At 45.2% G+C, this 23,837-nt stretch overlaps 1 protein-coding gene across 4 annotated transcripts in view; it reads left to right on the forward strand.

Moving 5' to 3' along the window:
- The window catches only part of LOC126480950 (WD repeat-containing protein 47), a 702,106-nt gene that overhangs the window by 445,272 nt on the left and 232,997 nt on the right, over positions 1 to 23,837 (forward strand). The gene's annotated exons all lie outside the window — the stretch shown is intronic.

Genomic DNA, 23,837 nt, shown 5'->3' on the forward strand with positions numbered 1-23,837 from the left:
TCTCCTACCTGTTGATGATCCAGCTGCGTGGAGGGTCGCGTAGGGCACTCCCTAAGTAATTAGAAAAATACTGTCTGTATTTTGGGTTCCGTACGATCTTGCAATGACGTTCTTGTAGGTAGTTCCAAAAGTCTAATACATCTTTAGGTCCATCGTGAAATAAGTAGTGTACCGCATGCGCACGGATCCACGTGACAGCGTTCGTCTTGGCGCGCGGGAAATACTGTTGATCCGGAAATAGTAGAAACCGAGGTGTAATGTGTTCCGGAGTCACTCGTAGAAAATACGACAAAATTTGTCGCACCAAGCGCCATACGTCATCTGCCGCGCCACATGTGAGACGGTGTTCGTCCGTGTCTGGTATCCCGCAGTCTACGCAGAGAGGCGATTCCGCCATGTTTATCTTGTGGAGGCGTGATCGGGTGATCTGTTTACCATTGACTGTGATGTACCATGTGGATCGGACGGCTGAGTCCAGTGGAATTCCGTGAATCGTCTTCCACACCACCTTCCAATTAACCTGAGGGCTTTTCGTCTCCACGATGTTTGGTGGACGCCTCTGCTGTAGGACATGATATATATCCCGCGCCGACGCCTGTTTCGTCGGTGGTACTGCGATACGGAGATAGCTGTGTTCAATGTAAAAGCTCCCGAAGTAGTAGAAGGGTGGGGGTATGTCTTGCGTCGTCAGTGGGGGCATAATGGACGGCGGAACTAAGGACTCCAACAGCAAACCTGTCAAACTTTCCGGGTGGTGGCGCCACAGCTTGATGTGTGAGCTGACATACAGGGACACAGCTCTGTCGTGGACATGGACTAGGCCAAGACCTCCCCTGTCTGGGGGAAGGGTCAGTGACTCATAACTGACTTTGAAGAGCATGCCTGTACTGACGTAGGCTCCGAATGCCGCTAATAGACGTCGAGCCATCAGTAACGGTATTGGGAGAACACGCGCTATGTGTGGAAGGCGCGATGCGAGGTAAACATTAACGAAGTGTGTCCTTTGGAGAATGTCGAGGGTCCGCAGACGAAGGTTGAAGATCTGGACCCGAATTTGTTGTAATAAGCGGCGGTAGTTAAGAGCCGCGGTGCGCCGTATGTCGTCGTGAAACTCTATTCCGAGAGATTTGATAGTGCCACGAAGCTGTAGGGGTTCGACACACGCAGGGGTCAACCCATCTCCTATGGCCATGGCGACCGATTTGGCGACGTTGAGACAGCTGCCGGAAGCCACACCGTACGTGGTAATCCATTCTAGTGCTCTGTTGACATCATCGCGATTGCGGAACACGAGAACCAGGTCGTCTGCATATGCTGTACAGCGAAATGTGACGTCACGTAGGGTAAGACCGGTGAGGCGTTGACGGAGACCACAGAGGAGCGGTTCCAGTGCCAGAGCATATAGTATCGTCGACAAGGGGCAGCCTTGACGGACGGAGCGGAAAATCGGGAGGGACTGCGAGAGACGCCCGTTAACGAGCACTTTGGAAGTCGCTCCTCGGAGTAGGCGCATCACGACGGCTGTGAATTGCTGTGGGTACTGCATGTGCTGGAGAACGGACGTTAGGTATGCGTGATCCACTCGATCAAACGCTTGGCTAAAATCTAGTGATGCCAGCGCTCCCGGGACGCGGCGTGCCCTGGCTAGGGCTATTAAGTCACGGTATCGACACAGTGCTGTGTGGATGTTGTTGATACCCCCTAGGGAAGTCTGATCTGGCGAGATGACGTAAGGTAGGGTCGGTCGTAGACGGTTTGCTAATAGTCTGGTGAATATCTTCATGTCGCAGTTGACGAGTGTTAGCGGGCGGTAATCTTGTATTCGAGCCCCACCTTTAGGCTTGTGAACCGGTATAATTATTCCTTCTACGAAGGTCGCAGGGAGCGGCACCGCGGGGGACATAAGCTCCCGACAGATGTCTGTTAACTTGGGAGCCAGTAGATACTGAAAAGTTCTATAAAACTCCACAGGGAGCCCGTCGGGGCCAGGAGACTTATTCGCCGCTCCTTTACCGATGGCGTCGATAACTTCGTCTTCCGTAATGTCGTTCAATAATTCAGTTTGTAAATCCTGTGGGGCAATGCCGTAAACTAGTTGTGAGACTGCTGTCACCGTCATCGGGTCGGAACATTGAACAGAATAAAGTCGTGCGTAATGGTCGAAGAAGGCTGCAGCAATATCGCGTTGTGTGCTGTGATGAAGGCCGTCCTCAGTGGTGATGGCATGTATCAGCGCCCGTCTTCGCAGTGTACGTTCTCGGATGACGTGGTACATGGTGGGTCGTTCCGTTGCGAGTCTGTCTTGTGTCCGCGCTCGGACGATCGTCCCTTCGAGGTGTCGGCGCATATGGGCTACGATCTGTGCTTTCGCACGCTGAACTGTCAGCTGTCGTTCCGGTGTGGGTGGCAAGGAGGCGCATTCGCGAAGGACGGTGAAATAAAAATCAAGGGTCTGTCGCCTCCAAGCAGCAGTCTCACGACCATACGTAATAAAGGTTCGCCGTAGGGCCGGCTTGGCGCAGGTTAACCACCAACTAATCGACGTAGGATACGTTCGGAGGCGGCGGACGCACAAACTCCACGTGTCTTCGATGGCGCGTCGACAATCCGGAGAAGCGAGATGAGCAAGGTTTAATTTCCAGGGATGTCGGCTGCGCCACACCCGTTGGCGACGAAGGGTGACGGCACATATATAGGCCTCGTGATCAGAGAAGGCTACTGGCCACACCTCCGCGTCACTCACCGTTGCCGCGAGAGAACGGGAGACGTAAATCCTATCGATGCGACTAGACGAGTGACTCGTGAAATGGGTGTATCCCGGTCTATTTCCTCGGACATGTTCCCATGTATCTACTAGCTGGAGATCGCCGATGAGTGTCCCAAGTTCGGGGCACGGTGAATGGCGTGGCAGCTGATCTTTAGGTGCTTGGGTGCAATTGAAATCGCCCCCTAATATCAAGTCATCGTGCCTGCCCTGAAAAAGCGGTGCTATTCCTTCTGCGAAGAAGAGCGATCGGTCACGACGGCGATTCGTTCCGGAAGGGGCGTACACATTGATAAACCGGACGCCTTGCACCGTTACTGCCATTCCTCTAGCGTCGGGGAGATATCGGACTTCGTCCGCCTCGAGGCCCTCTCTGAGGAGAATGGCGACTCCACTGTTAGTTGGCGAGGCGTGGGACACATGAGCCGTATAACCATACATACCCGGGAAATCTTCGACGAAGACTTCTTGGAGAAAGACAATGTCAACGTCTGCTGCATTGAGCATGTCTTGGAGCAGCGACAACTTCGTACGTGTCCGAATGGTGTTAATGTTGATGGTCGTTAAGCGATAGGTTTGTAGGTCGTCTCCTGCGGTGGGGGCTGCCGTCAGTGTCGCCGTAAAAGGTGGGGCCTGTGATCTGCTGGCCGCGTCCGCGCCGTCATCTGTTGCTACTCGGGAGGGGCCGAGGTGTGGGAGGAGAGACCCCTCTCCTCATCCACCACAGCGGCCGTAGAATCGTCTTCAATGTCATCCGCCCAAGGTCCGCAAGTTAACGGTGGCTGCGGCAGAACACTTGTGGGCTGAGTGACTAAGGGTGAATCCGCAGTTGTTTCCGGTTGTGTACCAACGGCGGGCGCTGTGCTGGCCATCCGTTTGTCCGAGGGAGCGGAAACGGATTTGTCAAAATCAGACAAAGTGACAGGTGAGGGCGATCTCGTGTCATCCATTCTCCTCGTCGTTTCGTCGGCCGTCCGGTCGTCAACTGGAGAAGACGTCCGCTGGAGGCAATCGTCTGAGGGTGTGCGACGTCGCTTTTTATGTTTTCTCGGTGACCTTTGTTTGCGGACGTGGGTTTCTGAGTCCGAAAGAGTTTGTGGTTCCCGTATAGCATCCCCCTCAGGGAGAAAGGCAGAGGTCGGTACAACCCTAGCGTCGAGTTCCATTCTCTCGTCCGAATCTTCTCGTGGAGTCGATGGGCGGCGTTCTTCAACCCCTGCAGACACCGTAATGGTGTTGGTCAATCCAGGACCGGCGACAGGTGCGCATTCTAACGCTTCCTGTCTTCCGGGGTGGTTGTCTTCTGTCATGACGGTCGATCGTGTCACCTCTGCGTAATTGAGGGGGAGGGCCGTGAGCGTAGTAGGTGGTGTCGTGTCATGCAATGGAAGTTGTGTAATCCGACGTTGAATACACGCCGAGCGGACATGACCCTCCTGGCCGCAACCAGAACAAGTACGAGGTTGGCCGTCGTACATTATTATTGCTCGACAGCCACCTATGACTAAGTAGGACGGCACATGTTTCTTTAATTCAATTTTCACTTGTCGGACGCCGTTGAGGACTTGGTACGTCTCGAAGGTGTTCCATTTTTCGGCCACGTGGCTAATTACCGTCCCATAAGGGCGGAAAGCTGAGGTAACGACGTCCGGTGGTACTTCGAAAGGGAGTTCGAAGACTCTTAGTGTGCGTAATCCTAGTCCAGCATGGTCAACAGTAACCTCTCCGATGTGACCATCGGAGTGTTTGAACTTGAGAGTGTTCGCGCATCTGTTCACAACTGCGTGACATAACTCGTCATCGACCATCTTGACGTAAACGACGCTGCTTGTGATGGATAGGTGGATACCGACGATGTGCTGTGTTGGTATTTGAACTTCGTCACGGATAAATCGTTCGACTTCAAAGGCTCGTGGTCGTGCGTAGTCGGGCTGGAAGCTGATCTTGATGGTAGCTTTTCTGTACGAATGAGCCATGGCGACTCAGTGTTAACGGACGCGAGTATTAGCTGCGGCGAGGAAGTAAACAAACTACGCGCGCTCGCGACTCTGCCGACGGGACCGCGACACCGCGGACGGGACGTAAACAAGACGTCCTCGCCGCTCACCGGCCGAAAGCAGACTGCATTAGTGCCTTTAGCCGCGGAAAGGTCATAAATAAGATCTTTAAAACATACACTGTTGTAAAATGTCTTACACTTCCACGTGCTTCTTATCTCTTTCGCTACCGGGGCGTATGTGTGCCACAGAAAGTTATCGGAGAACCAGCGAGAGTTTTCTGCATGTTATTGCATTGTGTCATTGTCCCAATAGTAATATGATGTCCGATAATATTTCCAGAATTCTTACAATTACAGCTAGCACCTGTAGCCTACACTGTATTCAGGTTTCATTGTTAACCTTGTCTTGTACTCGCTAGATGCTAGTATTCTCGCATCGAATTAATTCTCGCCTGCTGGTAGACAACTCAGTGAACGGATTTGCGTAGCGGGTTCTGTCTCGCCTACCTGGACCATTCATGCCAATTAATTGCGTGCTCGTATTTACATTTGTCATGTCACAGATGGTGCCCATTTTGAGCATATATAATGTGAGTTAAAAACTTCGAGACATATTGTATCCAATCCTGTACGTGTTTTCTGTGTGTATTGTAATTTTTACTCAGTCAATTTCTGAAACAACGAAGGTAGCCATACTTGGGAATAACCCTGTGTGTCTAACTCCTCCAGTGTTCGAAACGGGAACGACGGGAAATATTTTCTTCAGATTGTTACTTCTGTCTACGACATTAATTAAAATAACCATACATTGTCTTCCGTTCCGAAGTAAAATTGTAGTGAAACGCTCAAAGTTTAGCCAGTCGTAATGAGTTGACAGCCTAAGAGTATTACGAGATCACAGTATTACCAACCTGGCAATCCAGCTGCGCACATTATCGGAATAATTATTGCAGTAGTTATCACATTATGTGAGGAAATAGCTCACTTCCGATTGCCCGTACATTTTGTGCCAGTGGAAACAACCTTGTTTGTTTCGTTTTATCTGTCTGTATCGTTATTAGTGAGTGCCCCTCATTGAACGAACGTAAACATGACTACACCTGAAACTTCCTGGTAGATTAAAACTGTGTGCCGGACCGAGACTCGAATTCGGGACCTTTGTCTTTCGCGGGCAAGTGCTCTGCCATCTGAGCTACCCAAGCACGACTCACGACCCGTCCTCACAGATTTACTTCCACCACTACCCCATCTCATACCTTACAGACTTCACAGACTCTCTCCTACGAAACATGCGGGATTAACACTCCTGGAAGAAAAAATGACATGTCACCTTAACACTTTTCTTTGCATCTTTGCACCAAGATAGGAGGCGTCGGATCCCAAGGAAAAGGAACCTACTGAAAAAAATCTAAATCCATGCTTAACTTCAACATGTCCAAACTCTTGACTGAAATGAACTCTCATCACTCCGCTGCAGAGTGAAAATTTCATTTTGGAGTGTGATTTCAGTCAAGCACATGCATAAGCAGCAACAAACAACACGTATGTCATGGAACAACTTCTCGATCTCTGCAGCATGGGTTCCTCATCTCCAATTTCACCAAAATAGGTCTTAAAATTCTTCTTCTTCTTAAAACAAAAGGAAATAAAACTAGGGGCTGTGCGTGAAGAAATACGGAATCTGAAAAAAATAAAGGCCACCATAGTGCTTCATATTACCTATTTCAGTAAACTGACAGTGACTTTCAACAAGAAAAACGTATCTAAGAGCAATAACATATTTTAGAAGCTCTGCTTACCCCCCTTTTATGCGAAGCAGAGGCCTGGATTATAGGCAACACAAATTGCGTACCAGTACCTACGCCTTGCCGAATGTTACCATGGCGTAACTCATAATAACAGACGCCTAGCGTCGCCAGGAAGCATCAGCGAACAGTGTCTCTAACAAAAGTTGTTCCCCATTACATGATTTGTCACCCCTAGACGTTTGATGCAAACACTCCGTGTAAGATGTCAGTAAACGACCGTGTATGTGATATCAGAGAAATTCGAGCTTACGAAGAGGCTTCCCGAAAATTGTGTTTCTCGCGCGCCATTCACGACTGCAATGGGAGGGATGCTAAGAGATCACTGTACACGGTGCCACACATTGTTAAGTGGCTTGCAGAGAACAAATGGAGATGCAGAATGGATAACGTGCATAGAACGAAAGTTTGGGAAGTTCTTGAAAAGGCGTGCCTTTCTGAGCGTAATCCCATGAGAGCCGCTGGTTGAAGTTCGTTGTGAGTAGTGGCATGTATGGCAGTTCCTTTTGTGAAATGCCACCGTAGCCTTATTTAGAGAAGCAGCGCAGTTGACGTCACGGCCTGCACGCTGCATGAATAGCCGCGTGTTCCCTTTGTTCTGCAATAGTCGTTTGGATTTCCTAGCAGAGGAGAAGATAAGCTACACCGGCGTTGTGCAAAAGGAAGCGTCATTTCACTCTTTCATTAGCTCTGTTTGATGTGTACTTGTGTTTGCCGACACTGCCTGTTGCATTCGAAGGCAAGGTGATAATTTCTCGGTCTGACACTGGACGACTGGTTTTAGATTAAGAAGACTTTAAAAAAACTTGGTTCGTAACCTTCTGTTAAATCACGAACTTCACCGAAAGTTGTTCCAGAGATCAAACTATATTCCTTAATGTGCGGATACAGGAAGAGTCGCAAAGTAGTTTAGCATATTTCTTCTCTCTTCGTCAGTTCATGATGGTATGTCACCCATTCCCAGAAAACTGCGAAGAATTGAGGCGTTACGTTTACAGTTTAAAGTTCAGAAAACTTCGTATACAGGGTGACAATTATTGAACTACATGAAAAAGTACATTAGTTACAGACTACGACGTGCACACACTTTATTCAACATGTAAACGTCGCTACAGATATTTGGATTTAGGTTATGACATGTTCGATATGCCTGCCATCATTGGCGATGATGGGGCGCAGACGAATAGCGAAATTCTGCATGATCCGCTGAAGTGTCGGAACATCGATGCTGTCGATGCCCTCCTGAATGGATGTTTTCAGCTCAGCAATGGTTGTCGGATTACTGCTGTACACCCAGTCTTTAATATAGCCCCACAAAAAGGAGCCGCATGTGTTTAGATTCGGAGAATAGTGGCGACCAATCGAGACCTATGCCATGGCCTCTGGGTACCCGGAGCCAGAATGCAGTCCCCAAAGTACTCCTCCAGGACATCAAACATTCTCCTGCTTCGATGGGGTCGAGTTCCGTATTGCATGAACCACATCTTGTCGAAATCAGGTTCACTCTAGATAATGGGGATGAAATCATCTTCCAAAACCTTCACGTTCCGTTCAGTAGTGACCGTGCCATGGAGGAACGTCGCACCGATTATTCCGTGACTGGACATTGCACACTACACCGTCAGCCGTTGAGGGTAAAGAGACTTCTCGATCGCGAAACGCGGATTATCAGTCCCCCAAACGCGTCAGTCATGCTAATTGTCGAACCGATCCCAATGAAAGTGGGTTTCGTTGCTAAACCAAACCATACAGCGCGTACTAATTCTCACCATCCCCCGCTGCCGACATGCAGGTTGAACGTCCTAACGCAAACCGTTTAGAAGTTATGACGATTTTATTTCGTATAGTTAAATAATTGTCACTCTGTATCTTAGATTTGATAGCTGTCTTTTATTGGCAAAGAAGTTATATGTTGTATAATACAGAATAACCAAATTAAGAGCTGTCTGCGCGAGTACAAATTACTCTTGTAGTTTTTGATAAACAAACAACTGCTAATCGCGTGTGTTCAGCGGCAAAACGCATATCTGGATTGTTATTCGACGAAGACTACTAAGGTAACCATCAAAATATTTTGACAAGGTTGAAGCTGCTAACTTTATTGCATGCTGTAAAAAATTTATTTCATCAGTACCGATGGGTAAATGACCAGATCTTTGGTGTTTTAGCGAGTGTGATATTTCACTTCTTTTTCTGTATTGTTGTGAAGAAACAGAAGGATTTCTGAATGTTCGCATTGATAGTAAACGGAGTCCTACAAAGATTGCTGATGTGTTTTCTGTGCGATTTTCGGAAATATAAGACGGCTAAATTATGTCTGCTACTCATCTTACTGGAAGCAATGAATCAGGTTAACATTGAAGCAGTTACCACGAGAACATTGTTCGGAATATTTCCAATTTACTTTCCTGTGCCAGATTGCCAATTTGACGTTACGTAGGGGCAACTACTCGGCCACAGCTGCAAAAACTATGTCTTCGCTCCGTGTAGTAACGATACTAAGACGAGTTACTATAGTGTGCACTTGGCTGATAGTTGGCGATTGATGGTTTTCATATGTCAGAAGGGTCCCTTCAATCGCTCAGGGTTTCTGTACTTCGGTCACTTTGCCCAGGTTGCGTTTTCGTTAACTTTCCATTTCCCAGTGGTGTCGGCAAATGGTTTACTCGGGTATTTTCCGTAAGATCGCCGACACACTATTCACAAACCAGGAACGTCGATGATAGTAAGTCGTCTGAGCATATTATGATCGAAAAGTCCGACGAGACGACACATTCTGCTTTCTCGCTTTGTCTCACACACCGCTTTGTCCGCTTCATGTTACATGTTGTAGGTGTATTTGACACCGCAATGCGTGTAACACCCTTCCTGAGCGACATTCGGGAAGTTGTCATACAATGTGGATGTCTAATTGTAGACACGTGGAGACACGTGTAGTGTCTCCTTAGGTAGCCAAAGATTTCGTCTCCCGTCCTTAATATTCTGACAATGGAAAGAACGCAGCTTGGTAAAGCGTAAACATGTGTATTAGCTTCTGTATCGTTTCTTGTCAGCCCCAAATGCAACAGTTGTGGTAATCTCTAACTGTTGAATTTTTTTGTCCTCGAGTATCAGTCGAGATGACGCAGGTCTCGAAACGCTGTGAGCGTAATTTGTGAGGATTGGTTTTGAAATCACTATTTATCACGATTTATGTCTACCATGATTTCACCAAATCATGTAATGCAAAAATCTTCCGTTGGAAGAAGCCGTCGCCGAATTTTTTCCTCTTCACATATCCACTCTCAACTTGTGCTCCGTGTTGCGGGTACTTCCGCGAATCTTTCTTTCAAAAATTGATTTGCATATTGGCAAAATTTATTTGCGTCAGCTACTTGCGGCAAATGGAAATTTGTGGCGTTCTGAGACTCGAACCCGGATTTCTTGTTTGTCATGAGTGGCACCTTAACAACTTCGGCTATTCGAGAACGCTCTTAGTGCCTGTTCAAATCTCCACACGTCACACAATCACAGTTCAAATACTCGCCAAGTTCGTGATATTAAGCATGGGAAGACACGTATTATTTCGTATCGTCATTTTAGCCCCCAGGCGTTATTATACCATTCGACTAAACGTCTGATGGACATCTTATTTTAATGAATGCAGTTACAGCACAGAGACTGTCGCCATTAATCATATAATCTTTCTTCCTTCACGTCAGTGTCACCAAGGCCTGTGTTTAACTCTTTCATGGTTCTTTATTTCCTGTATTACTTTCTCACGGGGCACGCCATTTTTAATTGAATTTGGAGTTATTGGATAATTGTTGGGTTTATGGTTGAAGTAAAGCGATTTATTCTGTGCTTACCATTACTCTTCTCTAAGTACGCACTCCGGCGAGCAAACTGTATTGTATATGTTAAGTCTGGATCCAGTAACAGTCTACGCATGAAAATGAGTTCATTCAGCAAATTCATAGCAGCTTTTGCCCCTTACATACAAAAACATGTCAAGAGGGCATGATGCCGCACAAAACGTAATAAAAGGCAACCTCACGGAGGCTGCTTTTTGGAAAACAATTTCTGATCTTTTAATATAACCTGATGATGCCGTATCCGGGCGAAACGCGTCGTTCGTAAAGAAAGATGTGCAACTTACTACGGTTTTTTAAATAGTAGCAATAGAAGCTTGCTGTCCCAACGTGCGAAGCTGTGCTGGAATAATTTTTAAATTCTCTTTCTGCCTCCCAATCCTGTAGCATCAGAAGTACTTTTATTTTTAGAACATTGTGACTTCCAGTCAAATCGTGTTGACAGCTTAAAATTTCTACTATGAACTGTCGTAAAACAAGCATAGTACAGAAGTGATGGATTGCTGTGCAAATTTGTTATTGTTTCGCAAACAGAATGTCTGTGAGTACATTATTTAACATATGTTAGCATAAATTGTATCCTTCACATCCAAATATTTGCAGATGTCTTCTTCACTGCTTGATAACTGCACCGGTGTATCGATAGCCTTATCACACTTGTTAGTTGTTTCCTGGGTTCACCTGTTTCCATGTCATTTACAGTGCGCAGAATCTACGGAAGACAGGAGCAAAAAAAAATAAATATTGAATTTTATCTGCATATTGTAACTTATTTGCTTTCCTGTAGTTCAAAGTTTAAACTGACTCTTTGCAAAGACTCTACAGCCGCTACTGTTTGTCACTAGAAAAAAGAATCGTGGATATGAAGATAATCCTCACATATAGCAAAAGATAATATGGTAGTATTTGGATATTCCATCTACGTGTGACCATGTAATTCGTTACTTCTCTGCATCCGTCGTTCATCTTCCAGTACATTCAATAGCGGATGTTTCCTCCTGAATCTGATTATAATGACCATCATGAACATCAACATGTCCGCGGATTTATGCTTAATTAGTTTTGCCTGGAAATTTGTCGAAGCTTTATTTTGTAATGTATATTTCTTCACTGTTTGGTGTCAAGCGCGTTATGTTTGGTCGAGTATGAACGACTTTAATGTCAAATAACGTTTGTTTGTAAACATTTATGAAACTAGATGTTGTTTTCATTTTCAAACAAACAACAAGAATGAACACTGGCTCAAAAAACGGTAGGATGCTGCTGCTTTCTATTTAAGTGAACATACATATGGAAAATAACGCGTGGACATAAGGAGAGATATCGCAAATACTTTAGTAGGTTATCCGACAGTGATAAGATTTGTAAGACCAGTTCCTTCAAGAGAAATATTTTTCTCTTCCGATAAGTTACTTTGTGACCTATTTGATGAGGCCGGTGATCAGCGGAATTCATAAAAGCTACCTGTCCATGAAAGTAATGTCACTGTTAACGGCGTGAACGTTAGTGACAAGTTATGTGAAAAGACTTGAATGATGTAAATAACTCTGTATGTTACTTCGACATTTGAGACGCATTTCGGAGACCAAAGAGTCAGAAATGTGTGTTACATTAACTAGTGTGTTATTTATTTCATTATCGTGAATGTCATCAGGAACTAGGTATACTTTTTGTTTAAACGTGAATCGAACGAGATGAAAATCTGTCCCTGCTCTACTCGAAGAAATCTGATGTAACTTGAGCAGTAGTTGGTGAACCCAAATATCTCGACGTCGATTTCTACGACAAACATTCTCGTTGGGAAAAAAAAATCTGTCTCGTAGTTGAATTGCTTCCTACATTTCTTGTGTAATTCTTGGTCTTCCTACGGAGGAACTTGGCGAGGGCTTCGAATGTAATTTAGGGAACGTCGTGGCAGCGTATTGATAAAATTCTATTGAGAGAGAGAGAGAGAGAGAGAGAGAGAGAGAGAAACACAGCAGTGAGTCGGTTACTTGGAGATGAAAAACCTCATCCCTTGAGAGTCACTCTTCCAGCGTCCAATATCGGCGGTGCCTTATTGCGCTCCTGTCGTGATATATTTTTAGCAACAGGTTAAATAGCCTTCACTGGAGCCAGAGTGCCCTCAACAGGTAAAACGTATCTTGCAATGTATTTGTCGTTAGTTATGGCGGCTACTGGGGACAATTGGATGTGATGGTGTGATGCTAAAGTTCTCTTACTCCATACTTTAAGGAAAAGTAGTCATCAAATTATGGATGAACGCACACTTCACTGGGTTAAACTAAACAAGATCCTCTTGTCCGTGCTACGCTGTCTCCTTCTTCATCACGTTACTAATAAAAAATAAAAAAACCTGTCATTCGCTGGAGCCGATTTAGGATAATTAAGGAAAACGTACGTGGGTGGGAGGGCAGGCTTTTGCACCGCTCTTCCTTTGAATTAGAGTTGAGTGCCGTGGTTGCTTCGACTCCTCGCCTCTTTGACACGAAAGGGCCCGTTGTTACGGGCACAGTTACGAACCGTGGTTCTGTTTGCCGTTGTTCACAAAGCACTGCTAGGGATGAATGTCACACTACGGCCGGGAAACATCATGGAACCGGACAGTTAACCAACTGAGGTACTGAACCACATTCTCTGCGTGTAACAGAGTTATATCATTTGATTATCCACATTATTGTACGACTTGATCGGATAAAGCACCACTGATTAAAATATCGCCGGTTAATAACTATCAGATATGCGTTAATAGGTTCTGGCATAATACCAAGCCAACAATTCTGCTAGAGCAGCCACCACTCTAGTCATACGGGTGGAAAGAAGCGGTTTTGAAACGATACCCTCTACGCTGTTCTGATGGCGTGCCACTTTCAGTGCATCTCGGTGATTTTGTATTTTTTTTTAATTCGGTGAAGATGGCAGTGACTTTCCTACATAACTATATTTTCTCAATTGAATGTACCACTGACAAGTGTGAAAAGGATTTAAGGTTTACTTGGCTCAGATTCCTGTTTAAACTATAAGGTAGGATAGTTTGCTCGCTTAGAGGCCATTATTCTTATATTTTAGTTTTTTACTTCTCCTTCACCTATTCATGTCTAATATTCGTTTTAAAATTTTTATTTCAACTATTCTTTTTTTCTTTTGTACATTTACTGCTGGGACTTGCATTCGGGAGGACGACGGTTCAATGCCGCATCCGGCCATCCTGATATAGGTTTTCCGTGATTTGCCTAAATCGCTCCAGGCAAATGCCGGGATGGTTCTTTTGAAAGGGCATGGCCGGTTTCCTTCCCCGTACTTCCCTAATCCGAAGAGACCGATGACCTCGCTGTTCGGTCTCTTTCTCCCAAACAACTACGTTATCAAAATGCGGGGGTCACCACTCATCAAAATTCACTAGGCGTAAAATCAGTACCAAGCAAGAATTATAGTTACTCTCATGGTATCACACTCTTCGCATTCACCACCTCACGATCAAACTGTGACCTTGGAAAATAAATGCTGACATTGTTACGCCTGCGCACGTTTGACGTCACATCGTATCACTTAAATTGTGGACTTGATGGTATGAAACAGTTTGCGTAGTGTGAAAGCGATATTTCAAAGCAATGCTTCGTGCTGGAGTAGTCAGACAACATAAATAGCCACAAGACAGTACGCCATATATGCTGAGTGGTTATAATTAAACTTTCGTTACCTGAGAGGGCCCCCATGGGAAAATGAGTGATCTTGGGACAACGAGACTTAATGGAAACATTTTGAAGGACATGTGGAAGAGAAGTAAAGAATAAACCGTTGAAAGAAACGTATTTAATTTCTACATGAGAGGGTAACATTTGTTAATAACGTACCATGTTTATCTTCCAGGTTACTAACGATGCTCACTGTGACGAAAACTGTGCCCACGACAGTGTGGAACGCAGTAGAGATTGCTCTACTGCGGCCCGAAACATGTCAACTGGGATGTGGACCCTGGAATGTTCAGCTGTCGTGAAGGAGTCGTGCACTACTTGAAGATCGCACATTGCGTCCAACATTCTCAGACATGGCAACAGTAACTTCAGCAATGTGTGACGTAGTTGGCCATCGGTATCTCTCGGGAGCAATTCCCAAATCACCAGTTAATTCGAATTTCCGAACTATCTTCTTTAACCCTGGTGCGGAACGAGGACCTCTCCGTATTCCTTTAATGTGTCGATACTCACGAGGAGCCGCAGCATTACTGCTGTTGTGTTCATAAAACATCTCATCTTGTCCAGACCCATGTTGACGATCTGCAGCTATAATGCACACTTATGCTTGTGTTTAAACCCAATTTCGCCGTACCAATTCCGGCGCCTAACAGCAAGTCATGAAGCTGACACTACTAAAAACGCCTGCAGCACACCGTCTGAACGTCATTCCTATAAAGTTGAGTAACAACAACAGTAAATGTTTTTACATGTACACAGGCTCAAGTATCGAAAATTAAATGATAACCCCCTAGTATATTGACAACTGACAATGATCAAACGTAAGTTTAATCCCATTCCTCGTGATCTCTTCTGTAGCTGTTACCGTGCGAGATGAAACTGTGGTTGGCACAACGATTCGAGTTCATGAGGACGACGATTCAAACTGCCGTCCAACCTTCCAGTTTCAGGTTTGCTGTACCTCCCCTAAAAGCGAAGGCCGATTTTCTTCACTATCCTTCACCAGCTCGTAGCTTGTGCTCTCTGCCTCTAATGACGTCGTCCTCGACGGGACGTCAGGCCGTATTCTACCTTTTTTTCCTTCCTAACTCTTCGTTCTTGATGGAAATGATGAAGCTCCCCGAAATGTTAATTCGTTGATATTTGCGTGTCCCGCCGTGATTCTTGAATGTTATCACGGCATACCTGCTCTAAATACTACCTCGTCACTAAAGAAGCGAGACTGGTGGTGGCGAATTAGTGCGCAGTTGTTTCCTTGCGGTGCACAGTGGGCCAATTCTCTTCAAAACCAAGACCTAATCGAAAACTGGATATAAAATCCAACAAAATTGTGTTCTTTTTAAATTCTGTGGCTCGATGATTAGCAATCCGTTGTCGTAATTCCAAAATTCAGAATAGCAGATCAAAAATTATAAATTTAGCGGGTTCGAGTGAAACTTCTAATTTAATGTAATATGAGGTCGTAGAAGACGAATTATAAGCGGAAATTTTCGTATTGAAATGTGTTATTGGGTATTTTACATTATTCAGTCGAAATCATAGTCACATTGGTAGCTTTGTTACTGGTTTCAGAAGGGTCGCTGTCGGATTGTCTGGTGGTACCTGTTTATCTTCTTCAGTTGTTATTCTCTAGACTGTTGAGATGAATCGATCAGTAGATGCCAGAAGCCGATGAAATGCGATTTGATAGTTTTCACACGTGAATATTTGACTGTAAAATATTCTCGGTAACGCCGGATATCGTTATTCCGAGATTGCTGCGCATCTTCAGATAGCTGACCAATCGGCAACGCAGCAGCTTCGATTATGTCATATCCGTGAATCGTAATTATATGGACTGATGTTGCCATGTGTCATTACTGCAGAATATTCTGAGTCCGGTGAAGCTGGCATTTTTTGAGAGTTCTTGATGGATATGTTTTAGTTCTAGAGTTCTTCTTACAAAACTTTAATAGTTCTGCAGCATTTTGGCGAAATAAATATTACTCGAGAAATTATTTTCCGATTTGCGAAAAAAAAAAGATCGCATTACGAATAGCTCCCCGAGAGTTCTACAGAAAACGCTAGAGACATATTTTCGTCCAGACAGTAGTTTGAGATATTTGCAATAAGGGGGGACCCGTTTTTACCATGCAGCAGCATTGCCCACTAAAAAGAGCAAATATTTGTTCGCAAATACATCTGAACTTGGTAACTGTACTATTAAGGTAGTAAGAGAGCCATTTACGAACGTGGGACGATACAGGGGACATTTTGTAGCCAACGATTTCGGATAAAACCCGTAGTAGTTTAGTTCTAAGTCGATATACGTCATTGCACCGGTTAAAAATGTCATAAACATACCTTTTCGAGCGCCACACTTCATATTTTATCGTGACAACTAAACAGAATCGCTGTCGCGCATTAAACAGACCACACAAACAATATCTGAAAAATGTATATAAATACAGGTAACTGCAACCAGTTGTTTAATAAATGTTCATTTCCATTAACTAGTTTTCGATCCTGCTCAGTATTATCTTCAGATAAAGCATGCAGAAGTTACGTATTAATGTTCCGTGCGCAATGCTGAGTACTGGAGATTAATACACCGCCTCGTGTGGTAGTTACACGGCAAATTGTGTCGAAAAACGAATTTCTTTACTTACTGCGACAGTATGAGGGGCAGTTGTGTTAATAACCACCTGGCAATGAAAATGTAAGCGGATGCCCACGAGTATGTGACAAATAATGATAAACACTCCTTTCACACCCTCAGTGACTTGGATAGGGAACGACATATTTCGACACGATAATGCAAGGCCCCACACTGCAACACACACCGCAGATGCCTTGAGAAATGTATGGATGCTTGACTGGCCTGACCAGTCCTATCGTTTGTCTCCTATAGAGCATGCCTGGGATGCTGTGGAAGACGTACGCGTTCGTACGAGCCTCCAACCGTCAAGAACTGACATAGCATTCACAGAGTGTATTCTTTCCCCTGGGTGTCACACCTCGTACTGCTGTTGATCTACATCTACGCACATACACACTCTGCAAGCCGTCGTACGGTGCGTGGCGGAGATACCATGTACCGCTACTAGTCCTCCCAGAATAGAGCGAAGGGAAAACGACTGTCAAAAAATGGTTCAAATGGCTCTGAGCACTATGGGACTTAACATCTGTGGTCATCAGTCCCCTAGAACTTAGAACTACTTAAACCTAACTAACCTAAGGACATCACACACATCCATGCCCGAGGCAGGATTCGAACCTGCGACCGTAGCAGTCACGCGGTTCCGGACTGAGCGCCTAGAACCGCTAGACCACCGCGGCCGGCAAAACGACTGTCTGTAGCCTCCGTGTGAGCCCTAATTTCTCGTATCTTATCTTCGTGGCCATTACGCGAAATGTATGTTGGAGGCAGCAGAATCGTTCTGCAGTCAGCTTCTAATGCCAGTTCTCTGAATTTCTCAATAGCGTCCCTCGAAAATAATGTCGCCTCCTAGAATTCCCATTTGAGTTCCCAAAGCATCTCCTTAACTCTGACGTGTAGTTCGATCCTACCGTTAAAAATTTAGCAACCTGCCTCTTAACTCCTTCAATCTCTTCCGTTAATCCGACCTGGTACGGATTTCTAACACTGCAGCAGTACTCAAGAAAAAGTCGCTCTACTGTCCTATGTGTGGTCTCTTTTACGGATGAATCACACTTTCCGGTAAAATTCTCCTAGTAAACCGATATCAACCATTAGCCTTCTTTACTGCAATCCTTACGCACTCGTGCTTTAATAGAAGTGAAAGTGTCAAGCAGCAGACTGCTATTGCTATATTCGAACATTATGGATTTTTTTTTCTACTACTCCACATTAAAAATTTTGTCTGTCATCTTGTATCATCCTCCAGTCAGTCACCTTCAGCACCTCCCCATACACCACAGCATCATCAGAAAACAACCGCAGATTGCTGCCCACCCTATCCACCAAATTATATATGTTTGTATAAAATAATAGCGGTCCCGTCACACTTTCCTGGGGCACTCCTGATCATACCTTTGTCTGTGCACACTCACCGTCTCGGGCAAAATACTGGATTCTGTTACTTAAGAAGCCTTCGAGCCACACACATATCTGGGGACCTGTTCCGTATGCTCATACCTTAGTTAAATCTGCAGTGAGGTACCCGTCAAACGCTTCTCGGAAATTTGGAAATATGAAATCTGCGTTTTGACCTTCATCCATAGTTCATAGTATATCATGTGAGAAAAGGGCAAGCTGAGAGATGCTTTCTAAAACCGTGCTGATTCGTGGACGTAAGCTTTTCTGTCCTTAGGAAATTTATTATATTAGAATTCAGATATTCTAGAATTCTGCAGCAATCTAGTTATGGATACTGATATTTAATTCTGCCTTCTTTTACCACTCTTGTATACAGGAATCACCTGCGTTTTCTTGAATTTGCTTTGAAATTTGCGCTGGTCATGGACGTGGTGGCGGACGTCATCTCCGTTTGGAATGAACGTTTATTAATTTAATACGCTTTATGTCATAAATTTCTCCCGAAAGTTTGATAAATACCGTATCGCACTTGTGTAACACATTCAATTATGGCCAGGGTGTAATTCTTTTCTGAGTAATGTCTGCGATTGTGATAAGTTGATACACCTAGATTTGAAACGAATCACACGACTATTCCTTGATCTGGGTAGCGCATGTCGATCTCGTCCAGCTAATCCAGCAGGTGGCGCGGGCCTCGCTGACTCAGCCTACCACTGCCGGAAATATCTCTCATTGGACGCAATTGCCGTTCATGCTGTAGGGAGGCCTGTCCTAATTGAACGTCTAAAAATAGATTCAGACACCAGTGGCCGCACAGTTGCTGCTTCCGTCCCTCTCCGCAACTTCCACGAGACAATCGCACAATGTCAGTTTGAGGTTTAGAAGTGGCCGATGGTTTCGCACAGCTGAACGCCGCTTTGCACAGAAGAATCACGACATTGTTTGGACAACCGAAATTTTTTTTATACAGTCCTTCTTTCCCTCTTGTGCTTGTATTCTTATCCCTACATACGAGAGGGTACCCAAAATAAACCGAACTTTTTTAAACTTATTTACATTTTAAGCACAAACCTTCCATCACCTTCAAAATACTCTCCACTTCCACCAACACACTTGTCAGATCTTTTATTCCATTTTTCAAAACAGTTTAAATTCATCTTCTGTGATGTTTGACAGCGCCTCCGTCGCCTTTTTTCCGTTCACCTCCGCAAGATCAGCAAACTGCTTTCATTTCATGTCTCTTTTTCATTCTAGAAAACAAGACAGAAAATCGCACTGGTTAAGATCGGTTGAGTATTTGGGGGGGGGGGGAGTACCATTTTTGGTCAAGAACTGTCTGTGAGCAGGGGCATTGTCATCATGGAGAGGAAAAAGAAAGACCTCTTCCGTCGTACACCGTTGCGCAATCTTTTTAAATCTTCTAAGTAGAAAGCCTCCATAACTGTCTGATCCTGCGAAATAAACTCTGAGTGAACGACTCCTCTCACATCGAAAAATAAATCAATGTTGTCTTAATGTTTCATTTTTCCTGACGAGCTTTCTTGGGGCGTGGTGAACTTAGTCTTTCACTGGCTTAAATTTTTGAAAAAAAGTACGGATCATTTCGGTAGTTATTTCAAAGCACTGCATGCTTCCACGCCACCTTGGTTTTGTTCAGCAGACAGCAGTCGTGCCACGAATTTGGCAGCCACTCTTTTCATTCCAAAATCTTCTGTCACAATTCGCTGCACTGAACTCAAGTCATTACCGACAGCTCCACAATTTCTTCAGTGGTCCGTCGTCGATCTTCGTTGATGATTGCACGAATGTTTCCAACATTTTCATGTGTTCGGGCCGTGGAAGGACGACCAGAATGAGGTTTGTCATCAATTGACATTGCACCATTTTCGTAACGGGAAAACCACTCAAAAAGCTTGAGTTTTCCTCAAATCTTCCTTCTACTCTAATTTTAACATTTCATGAGTTTCTGTTCCACTCCAAAAAGCAGAATTTCACCACCGTACGCTGTTCACGAAAATCAGCCTTTGCGAAAATGACAATCACACCAATCAGTTGTCAATATAAACTCTGCCGGAACTAGTCCTGACCTGCTCCAGCGGCGGCACTCTGCTGGCTGACTCAGGAATGTTCGCTCTGTGCGCTCCTAGCGGCAAAATGGGGTACTACATGAGCTTTGCCCAGCAAAAAATTAATTCGGATTCTTTTGGGTACCCTATCGTATGTTTTCTACAGCCATCTTTCTCAAATCAGTTTACTTTATTCCAAACTTCGTTTGTCCTGAGAGGTATTCCTCTTCAGTGCTTAACTACACTCTTGGAAATGGAAAAAAGAACACATTGACACCGGTGTGTCAGACCCACCATACTTGCTCCGGACACTGCGAGAGGGCTGTACAAGCAATGATCACACGCACGGCACAGCGGACACACCAGGAACCGCGGTGTTGGCCGTCGAATGGCGCTAGCTGCGCAGCATTTGTGCACCGCCGCCGTCAGTGTCAGCCAGTTTGCCGTGGCATACGGAGCTCCATCGCAGTCTTTAACACTGGTAGCATGCCGCGACAGCGTGGACGTGAACCGTATGTGCAGTTGATGGACTTTGAGCGAGGGCGTATAGTGGGCATGCGGGAGGCCGGGTGGACGTACCGCCGAATTGCTCAACACGTGGTGCTTGAGGTCTCCACAGTACATCGATGTTGTCGCCAGTGGTCGGCGGAAGGTGCACGTGCCCGTCGACCTGGGACCGGACCGCAGCGACGCACGGATGCACGCCAAGACCGTAGGATCCTACGCAGTGCCGTAGGGGACCGCACCGCCACTTCCCAGCAAATTAGGGACACTGTTGCTCCTGGGTTATCGGCGAGGACCATTCGCAACCGTCTCCATGAAGCTGGGCTACGGTCCCGCACACCGTTAGGCCGTCTTCCGCTCACGCCCCAACATCGTGCAGCCCGCCTCCAGTAGTGTCGCGACAGGCGTGAATGGAGGGACGAATGGAGACGTGTCGTCTTCAGCGATGAGAGTCGCTTCTGCCTTGGTGCCAATGATGGTCGTATGCGTGTTTGGCGCCGTGCAGGTGAGCGCCACAATCAGGACTGCATACGACCGAGGCACACAGGGCCAACACCCGGCATCATGGTGTGGGGAGCGATCTCCTACACTGGCCGTACACCACTGGTGATCGTCGAGGGGACACTGAATAGTGCACGGTACATCCAAACCGTCATCGAACCCATCGTTCTACCATTCCTAGACCGGCAAGGGAACTTGCTGTTCCAACAGGACAGAGCACGTCAGCATGTATCCCGTGCCACCCAACGTGCTCTAGAAGGTGTAAGTCAACTACCCTGGCCAGCAAGATCTCCGGATCTGTCCCCCATTGAGCATGTTTGGGACTGGATGAAGCGTCGTCTCACGCGGTCTGCACGTCCAGCACGAACGCTGGTCCAACTGAGGCGCCAGGTGGAAATGGCATGGCAAGCCGTTCCACAGGACTACATCCAGCATCTCTACGATCGTCTCCATGGGAGAATAGCAGCCTGCATTGCTGCGAAAGGTGGATATACACTGTACTAGTGCCGACATTGTGCATGCTCTGTTGCCTGTGTCTATGTGCCTGTGGTTCTGTCAGTGTGATCATGTGATGTATCTGACCCCAGGAATGTGTCAATAAAGTTTCCCCTTCCTGGGACAATGAATTCACGGTGTTCTTATTTCAATTTCCAGGAGTGTATTTCTAGATCTCATATTAGTTGTTTCGCTGAATGTTCCTTCTTCTCATAAACACTGCCCCAGGACTAATTCCCTCACAAATTCTTCCCAATACACCTTCGTTTTATACTTCGCCTCCGCGAAATTAAGAATCTTCTGTAGCACACCGTTTCAAATTGTACAAGTTCCTTCATCCCCGATTTGACGAGTGTTCCACGTTTCACCTTCATTCAGTGGTGTGCTTTGTATCTATACTTTCAGGCCCTACTTACCTATTATATGTTATTAGCGAATACCAGCGAAGCTTTGTAGCTGAGGATGTTGTCTTTGTCTGCATCATTCTACTGCAGTCAGCTTCATTCTTCGGCTATCTTGTTTAGCTTGCTTGTCAGATAGAACCCTTCCATTTCTTTTACTGTCAAGTTTTAAGCAAGACATAGGTTCGATGCTTACAACATGAGCCTTAGTTTCGTTTATCATTAATAGACATAATTTGCTGCATATCGTGTTGAGGTGTGGTGTTTCTTTGCCATTTCGTTTTCGAACTTTGACGTCTTGGCTGCGCAGTTTTATGTGCTGCTGTGACATCATCATCAAATTTCAAACAATTTAGCTTATGTATTCTTCACGTTCATGATATGATAGCAACGTATTACCTTATAAACTCCACACTGCTGTAATAAATAATCAGAAGAATAGAGGAGAGCCGGCCACGGTGGTCTAGCGGTTCTAGGCGCGTAGTCCGGAACCGCGCGGCTGCTACGTTCGCACGTTCGAATCCTGCCTCGGGCATGGATGTGTGTGATGTCCTTAGGTTAGTTAGGTTTAAGTAGTTCTAAGTTCTAGGGGACTGATGACCACAGATGTTAAGTCCCATAGTGCTCAGAGCCATTTTTTTTAATAGAGGAGAGCTCTACTCATCTCCTAACGATCATCTAAAGTCCCCCCCCCTTTTTACTTAGATGGCTTACATTCGACATCTGCCTAAGAATCAAATGACATAAGGAATTTCAGGAAATTCCACTTGTGCATCCTTCCTTTCAAAGAAGTGCCATGTGAAGCAAACTGTTATTAGAAACTCGGATATTATTGCTGCCCGATGTCGTTTGCCTCCAGGGTATCCATTACGTTGCGTCATTTAAAAATCAGTTAACTGAATTGCTTAAAAGGAAGGAAGGAAGTGCGAAAGAAATTGCCCGAAAACTACGAGAAAGACACACAACGTTCAGTCGGAACAAGCTGCGTATAGTTGTTAATCTCATTACTGTATTGCCACAAATTCATCTGAAAATTCAGTTCTGATTTCAAATTACTATATGTAAATTGTTCACGAGAATCCCGTAATCTTGTTAAATACTTCGATTACGAAGAGTTAGTTCGTGTTAACAACCCTTGGACCATTTTAGAAAATAATTCATCTACGAGCTGTTCAGTAGATTTGCCACACTCTGGCTTCCACCTATTTCCGCATCCAAAGAAATTTGTCGTGAAAACATTTTACCTCCAATGAAGAGAACTCTTCCAATAACAAGTTGTAACAGGGTATTTTGCACACCTTAAGTATGCAACGACCTGAAAGGGATCAACGCCGTAAATTAAGTGGGTTCCTACCTGTAAAAGTTCTGTCAGTGCAAAGCCAGATAAGTTCAATTTTGCTCTCATACTTACCATACTGACCAGTTGAAGCAGTGAAATGTTTTTTATCTTGTATTCATGCGCAGAGAGCATAAGATAATTGTGGTCCATTGTTTACTTGTAACACCATTTCTGAACAGCGATCTACGTTTACATACGTTGCAAACTTGTTAGCATCATACTGCATGGTACAGTTTCTTCCTGTTCCAATCGCATATACAGCATGAAAAGAATGACTGTTTAAGTATCTTCTTAATTAGTCTAATCTTGTCTTCGCGGTCTCCACGGGAACAGTACATAGGAGGATGAGGAATATCTTTACATTATTCTCTTAGTACT

Source organism: Schistocerca serialis, chromosome 5 (assembly GCF_023864345.2).
Source record: "Schistocerca serialis cubense isolate TAMUIC-IGC-003099 chromosome 5, iqSchSeri2.2, whole genome shotgun sequence".
In the NCBI taxonomy this organism is placed as follows: Eukaryota; Metazoa; Arthropoda; class Insecta; order Orthoptera; family Acrididae; genus Schistocerca; species Schistocerca serialis.